This window comes from Ranitomeya variabilis, chromosome 3 (genome assembly GCF_051348905.1).
Source record: "Ranitomeya variabilis isolate aRanVar5 chromosome 3, aRanVar5.hap1, whole genome shotgun sequence".
NCBI lineage: Eukaryota > Metazoa > Chordata > Amphibia > Anura > Dendrobatidae > Ranitomeya > Ranitomeya variabilis.
The window spans coordinates 18,818,364-18,824,647 of record NC_135234.1 but is presented as its reverse complement, the minus strand read 5'-3'; the positions used below and the strand labels follow the sequence as shown (position 1 = coordinate 18,824,647).

The 6,284-nt window shown below is 41.9% G+C and overlaps 1 long non-coding RNA gene across 1 annotated transcript; it reads left to right on the top strand.

Moving 5' to 3' along the window:
* The first annotated feature begins 276 nt into the window (after nt 1-276).
* LOC143817891 (uncharacterized) lies at nt 277-5,815 on the top strand. The gene is made up of 3 exons (XR_013224196.1): nt 277-636; nt 4,545-4,683; nt 5,703-5,815. It is a non-coding gene; the product is annotated as an uncharacterized LOC143817891 (long non-coding RNA).
* The last annotated feature ends 469 nt before the right edge of the window (nt 5,816-6,284 follow it).

Sequence of the window (6,284 nt, the reverse complement as noted above, 5' to 3'; positions counted from 1 at the left end):
TCTTTGCGGTTTCCATTTATTTGGGAATTCAGTTGCGAATTGTTTGAATTTGCCAGGTCAAACAAAGTTCGCCAGATTCAACATGAATTTAATTTATATCAAACCAATTAGTTCATCCCTATATTGTGTGTGTGTGTGTGTATATATATATATAGATATAGATATATATATATACTGTATATGACTCACACATACTTATACACAGCACACACTGTACATTACATGAGCTTCCTGACTGCAACAATGAGATAAACTGTAACATTCTAATGCTGTGGAACAGACGTTAAGAGAGGACCCCGCAACATCCATGGGACTCCTGCTTTGAACTAAAACTCCCCCGCTGTTCTCTAGCACTGCAATCTTAAAAGAAACGTATTTAATGCCGATCTTCCGGGTTTAATGAATGTGTCAAACTCTAGAGAAATCTGGAACATAAGATGCGGCAATGATTGTTTTTGTTTTAATGTTTGACTTGAAATTAGCTTTTAGTTCTGAGCTAAGTTCGCTGAGTTAAAGGGAAACCAACGAAAAATATCTGCAATGTGAAAAGGGTTGTTCACTTTGGACAGAAGTAGGGATGTACGGACTCATGGATGTTCGGACCAAAGAAGCAATGAAGGACAGCATCCAATCCAGGTGAAATATTCAAAAGAGGTTTCTTTATTTGCCAAATGCAACGTCTTTTTCAAGCATGGATGTTCGGATCTGTTGGGTTTTGCCGAACTTTAATAAAAAGTTTGGTTTGGGTACCAGGACGTACTCGAACTTGAACCCGAACCCTGACCCCATTCAAATGAATGGGGAGGCCCAAATATCTGGTAGTTTCCACACTGTCCTCTGTGTGACAACGTGGGAAACATTGACTCTGCTCGGTGGTAACCTTACTGACATTATCGCCGGACACAGTGCTGAGGTTCCCAAGCTGTCACACAGATGATAGCATGTGAGCCAGCAGTTGTGACAGGCGGTGAAAAGGTTACCGGTGGTCAGTCGTCGTCTGATGACTACTACTGTCATCAGCGTATGCTTGGTCAAGCTGGCAGCAGCAAGAGCAGGAGTACGCTGATGAGAGTACTCATCAGCCAGTACCTGTCAGTGACAGTTAGATAATTAGTGCAGTGCGTATGTAGCTTACTGTACATGTATTTATTGAATAAATAAATAAATAAAAAGGCATGGGGTCCCACTTAAATTATTTAACCAGCTGAGGGAAAGCAGACAGCTGTAAAGGTTCCCAGGCTGTTAAACCCTTCATGACCGGAGGTGTTTTCGTTTTTTTGCTTCCTTTATTCCCAGAGCCATAACTTTTTCTTTTTCCGTCAATATGGCCATGTGAGGGCTTGCATTTTTGCAGGACAAGTTGTACATTTCATGTCATGTACTGGAAAACAGGAAAAAAAATTCCAAGTGCGGTAAAATTTCAAATATAGTGCAATTAAACTGTTATTTTTTTTCTTACCATGTTCACTAAATGCTAAAACTGACCTGCCATTATGATTCTCCAGGTCATTACAAGTTGATAGACACCAAACATGTCTAGGTTCTTTTTTTTTTTAAGTGGTGAAAGAAAAATCCAAACTTTGGTCAAAAAAAGGTGCCGTTTTCCCGAGACCTATAGTGTCACCTGTTTCGTGATCTGGGGCTGGGTGAGGACTTGTTTTTTGCAGGATGAGCTGACATTTTTATTGATACCATTTTAGTGTAGATACGATCTTTTGATTGCCCGTTATTGCATTTTATTGCAATTTAGCGGTGACTAAAAAAACATAATTCTGACAATTTGAATTACGCTGTTTAGCGATCGGGTTAATTCTTTTTTTTATATTGATAGATTGGGCGATTCTGAATGTGGCGATACCAAAATGTGTATATTTGAATTTTTTTATCGTTTTATTTTGAATGGGGCAAAAGGGGAGTGATTTGAACTTTTATATTTTTTTATTTTTTTTAAACTATTTTTAAAAACTTTTTTTTTTAACTTTTTGAATGCTTCAAAAGTTTCCATGGGAGACTAGAAGCTGCAGTTGTCCGATCGGCTCTGCTACATACAGTCGATGATCAGATTGCCTGTGTGCAGCAGAAATATTCACTTTGCTATGGGTGCCGACTATCAGGTGGCGCTCTTAGCACTCAGGCTATGACAACCATAGAGGACTGCTGGAGACCTCTGGTTGTCATGCCAACCAATCGGTGACCCGCAATCACGTGACTGGGTCACTGATGGGCGGGATTTCCAGCACTCTTCCGTTAAGCGCAAGTTAATTGCCGCTGTCAGAGATTGACAGCGGTATTTAACAGGTTAACAGCCACGGGTTGATATCAATTCCACCCACGGCTGTTAGAAGCACATGTCAGCTGACAAAACAGCTGACATGTGCCGGGAAAGATGTGGGCTCAGCGGCGGAGACCCCATCAAAGGGAGGGTTTCCAAAATGGGCGTACTATTACGCCCAATGTCGGAAAGGGGTTAATATCAGCTCACAGCTGTCTGCATAGTCTTTACTAGTTATTAAATTGGGTTGACCACCAACAAAATGACGTGGGGTCCTCCTATATTAAATAACCAGCAAAGGATAAACAGACAGTTGTGGGCTGATATTAAAAGGCTGCGAAGAGGCCATGGATATTGGCCCTCTCCTAGACTAAATACATCAGCCCTCAGCAACCCCAGAAAGGGCTTATCCATTAGATGCATCAATTCTGTCTCTTAGCCTCGCTCTTCCCACTTGTCCTGGTGCGTAGGCAAGTGGGGTAATGGTTTTGGGGTTTATGTCAGCTTTTTATGTCCACTAACATCAAGCCCAGGGTTTAGTAATGGAGAGGCATCTATTAGACACCCCGTTACTAAAACCATAGTGAAAAATAATAAATACACAAACAGAAAAAAGTCCTTTAATTGATAAAACACTCCCTGACAACTCCCCTCTTTTGCCTATTTATTAATGTAAAAATAAAAATTCTAAGTTATACTCATCCATATACTAATCCATAATAATGAAGTCCCACAATGTTCCCCAAGTCTGCTACATCCATTATATGGATCTCCGTTCAAAGAGCACAGGTCTATTCATTGGAGCAGCAGAAACAGCTGGGTGTCGAGCTGCACCCTGCGAAACCCGAAAACTTTGAACTGTAGTGAAGTCATTAACGCTATCTCTGAGCAGCCGGGTCTCACACGGGCAGCGCCGCTGTGATTGGAAAAAACTTTACTTAGGTCACTGCTAGCAACGTGAGAAATTTCTCACTCTGTGAGCATTGACTAATGATGGGCAAACTCCTTGATGTTCAGGTCTGGGGGGTTCAGCCTAACATTTTTTTAAAAAGTTTGGTTAGGGTATCAAAACATTACCCAAAACTGGACCTCATTCAATTGATTTAGGTGAGCGGAGTTCATGGTCGATGAACTCCCTTGACCTCTCTGTTGTCAACAATGGTGAGAAAGTTCTCAAGCTGCCAGCACTGATGTCAGTGAGGTTGCCTGTTGTGAATTCTGTTCTTGGGCTCCCTCCGGTGGTTATAAGTGGTTGCGCTGCTGTCTGTCCTTCACAGCAGATATCAGGTGTGTCCACTCTGGACTGGGCTATTTAGTCTGGCCTCACCCTTTAGTCAGTGCCAGTTGTCCATTGTATTCTGGAGGATTCACATCCCTTCATGGTTTCTCCTGCTTCCTGGTCTTTTCACCAAGATAAGTTCTGCTTGTTTTGCAGCCCACATGTTGTGGGCCTCATTGTTCAGTGCATTTCATGTTTTTTCTTGTCCAGCTGAATCTGTGTAAGGATTTATGCAGTCAAGCTGGAATCTCTGGAGAGGCAGATATACCCTCCATATCTTTAGTTAGATGTGGAGTTTTTTGTATTTTCTGTGGTGGATATTTCCTAGTATTTTAATACTGACCACATAGTTCTCTGTCCTATCTTTCCTATTTAGCTAGATTGGCCTCCTTTGCTAAATCCTGTTTTCAGCCTGTGTATGTTTTTTCCTCTCCTCTCACAGTCAATATTTGTGGGGGGCTGCCTATCCTTTGGGAATTTTCTCTGAGGCGAGATAGTTTTCCCTTTTCTATCTATAGGGTTAATTAGTCCTCCGGCTGTGTCGAGGTGTCTAGGATCAGTAGGTACATCCCACGGCTACTTCTAGTTGCAGTGTTAAGTTCAGGGTCTGCGGTCAGTATAGATACCACCTTCTCCAGAGTACGTCCAATGCTACTCCTGGGCCACCAGATTATAACAGTTGCTTGAGTTCCTCGACTATGAACTCCGCTCACTTTATTCCCCACTCGGCAATGCAGCTGAGTTCTCCAGCTTAACTCAGTGTCTCATGGATTCATGGCTGAGAAGTTGCATCATGCCACTGCTCAGCCATGAAATCCAGTTGTAGCCAATTTGGAGCGCATCGTCGGACATATGGATTACAAGTTGGACAGTTGAGGAATATGGTGTTTTTTTATTTTAAATTTTTGAAAATGAATGGGTTATAGAGGGTGGGAAGTTTTATTTTAAGTAAAGTGCGCAAACTTGCTAAAAAATTGGTCATTGCCTTTTTAGACATTGAAGAAGATTACATCAGCCAGAGAATGGTCGTATTATCTCATGTATGGCCGTGCAGGCTTTCATATAATGCCTTGCCGCTACCACATGGCACAGGTGATCAGGAGGGACTAGCAAAGCCTGTATAAAAGCACAGGTAGGGAATGCAGCAGTCATTTTTGTAGGGAATCTGGATAGTGAGATAACATCACTGCTCACAGCTTTAAGATAGGAGAGAGCCATAAAACACTGAATAAATTGAACAAACAGTGTGTGACACCACAGCAGTGGTTCATAGCTACCATCCGTTTAGTCATAGCCACAAATGTGAAGGCCACTTTAACATTATAAAGACTATTTTGTTTGTGTTAAAGAACTTTAAAGGAGTCACATACAGTTGTAGGAGAACTCACAGTATCATACACGTCTTTTAAGGGCACTTGGGGACTTTGAAGTATTGTGATAAAAGAGGAATCAAATTTTGGGGAAACATGCACCAAATTTATAATGGTGGTTGATAGTGGACAATAATGTCATGCTGCTGCAATGCAGGTAGGTGCAGGCTCCACAAGATGGCAGTAGAGTGGAAGCAGGACTGCACCTATACAGAGCTGGCCTGTAGTGCAGCAGTGAGGCTACCACAGGTGGCAGCAGAATAGTCAAAACAAGCCAGGTCAAATCCTAGACTATATCGCAGTGCCAAAGGAAAAAGCAAACTCACGGTCAGAGACAAGCCAGGGAGTCAGTAACGGACAGGATCTGGTAAGCCAAAAGACAGAAGCAGGTCAGGATACAAGCCAAGTCAAAACCAGGAAGTCAGCACACTAGCGGGAAACACGGAGTCAAGACGGGAATAGGGGAAAACAGAGACACAGGTTCAGACAGCAAACACAGCTGGACAAATCAGAGCAATCAGAGTCAGCTACAGCAGCACTAGGCAAAAACTATAACTGACATCGCCTGCAGGAAGCAGCGGCGATAAATACCCAGCCTTAACCCAGACAGAGGCTGAGAAAGGTTCACTCTTGACATGACATGACAGACCGGAAAAAGGGAAAACACGACTCAAAACCCGGTCTGGATCATGACAAATACATTTCTTGAACCTTGTGTCTAACTTTACAACACTTTACTTTTGTTTGCCTAATTTGTGCCACTTTTCTTTTTTCTTTGCAGCATATCGCAGTGCCTTCTTGTGCCACAATTTGGCAAATTAGTATCTAAAACAGAAAATAAATGATACTATATGCGACGATCTATGCCGAAACGTGGCTTATTTATTGTAGAAGATCCATGTGGACTGCAAGTCTTCATTTTGTATTTACTTTTATTTGTCTTTGTATTCAGGATACAACTTCTTTCTTTGTTTTACCCAAACTTTTTCCAAAATATTGAGATGTTATGGGAGAAAATGCACTTTGTGGGGTTTTTTTACATGTAAATCAAGGAGAACTACCAGTCGATAGGCTGGATATGTGAATATTTATTTCTTCAGTGATCGTAAGTTGGAAATGAGATCCTGCATAAAGAAACATGGTGTCCTATCTGTGCCATCAGGGCGCATGTAGAGCGGCAGATTAATGGCGTGTGACTATGTGTCATTTAGTGTCTTCCACACAACAGCCAAGAAATAGATCCATCACGGAAAGTCAGACTTTGAATCTCCAACCTTGATGATTATTTTGTTTTTCACCCCAGGCCTATTTGTAGGCGATGTTTTACATATAGACGTGTAACATGCGGCCGTGAACTGTCACA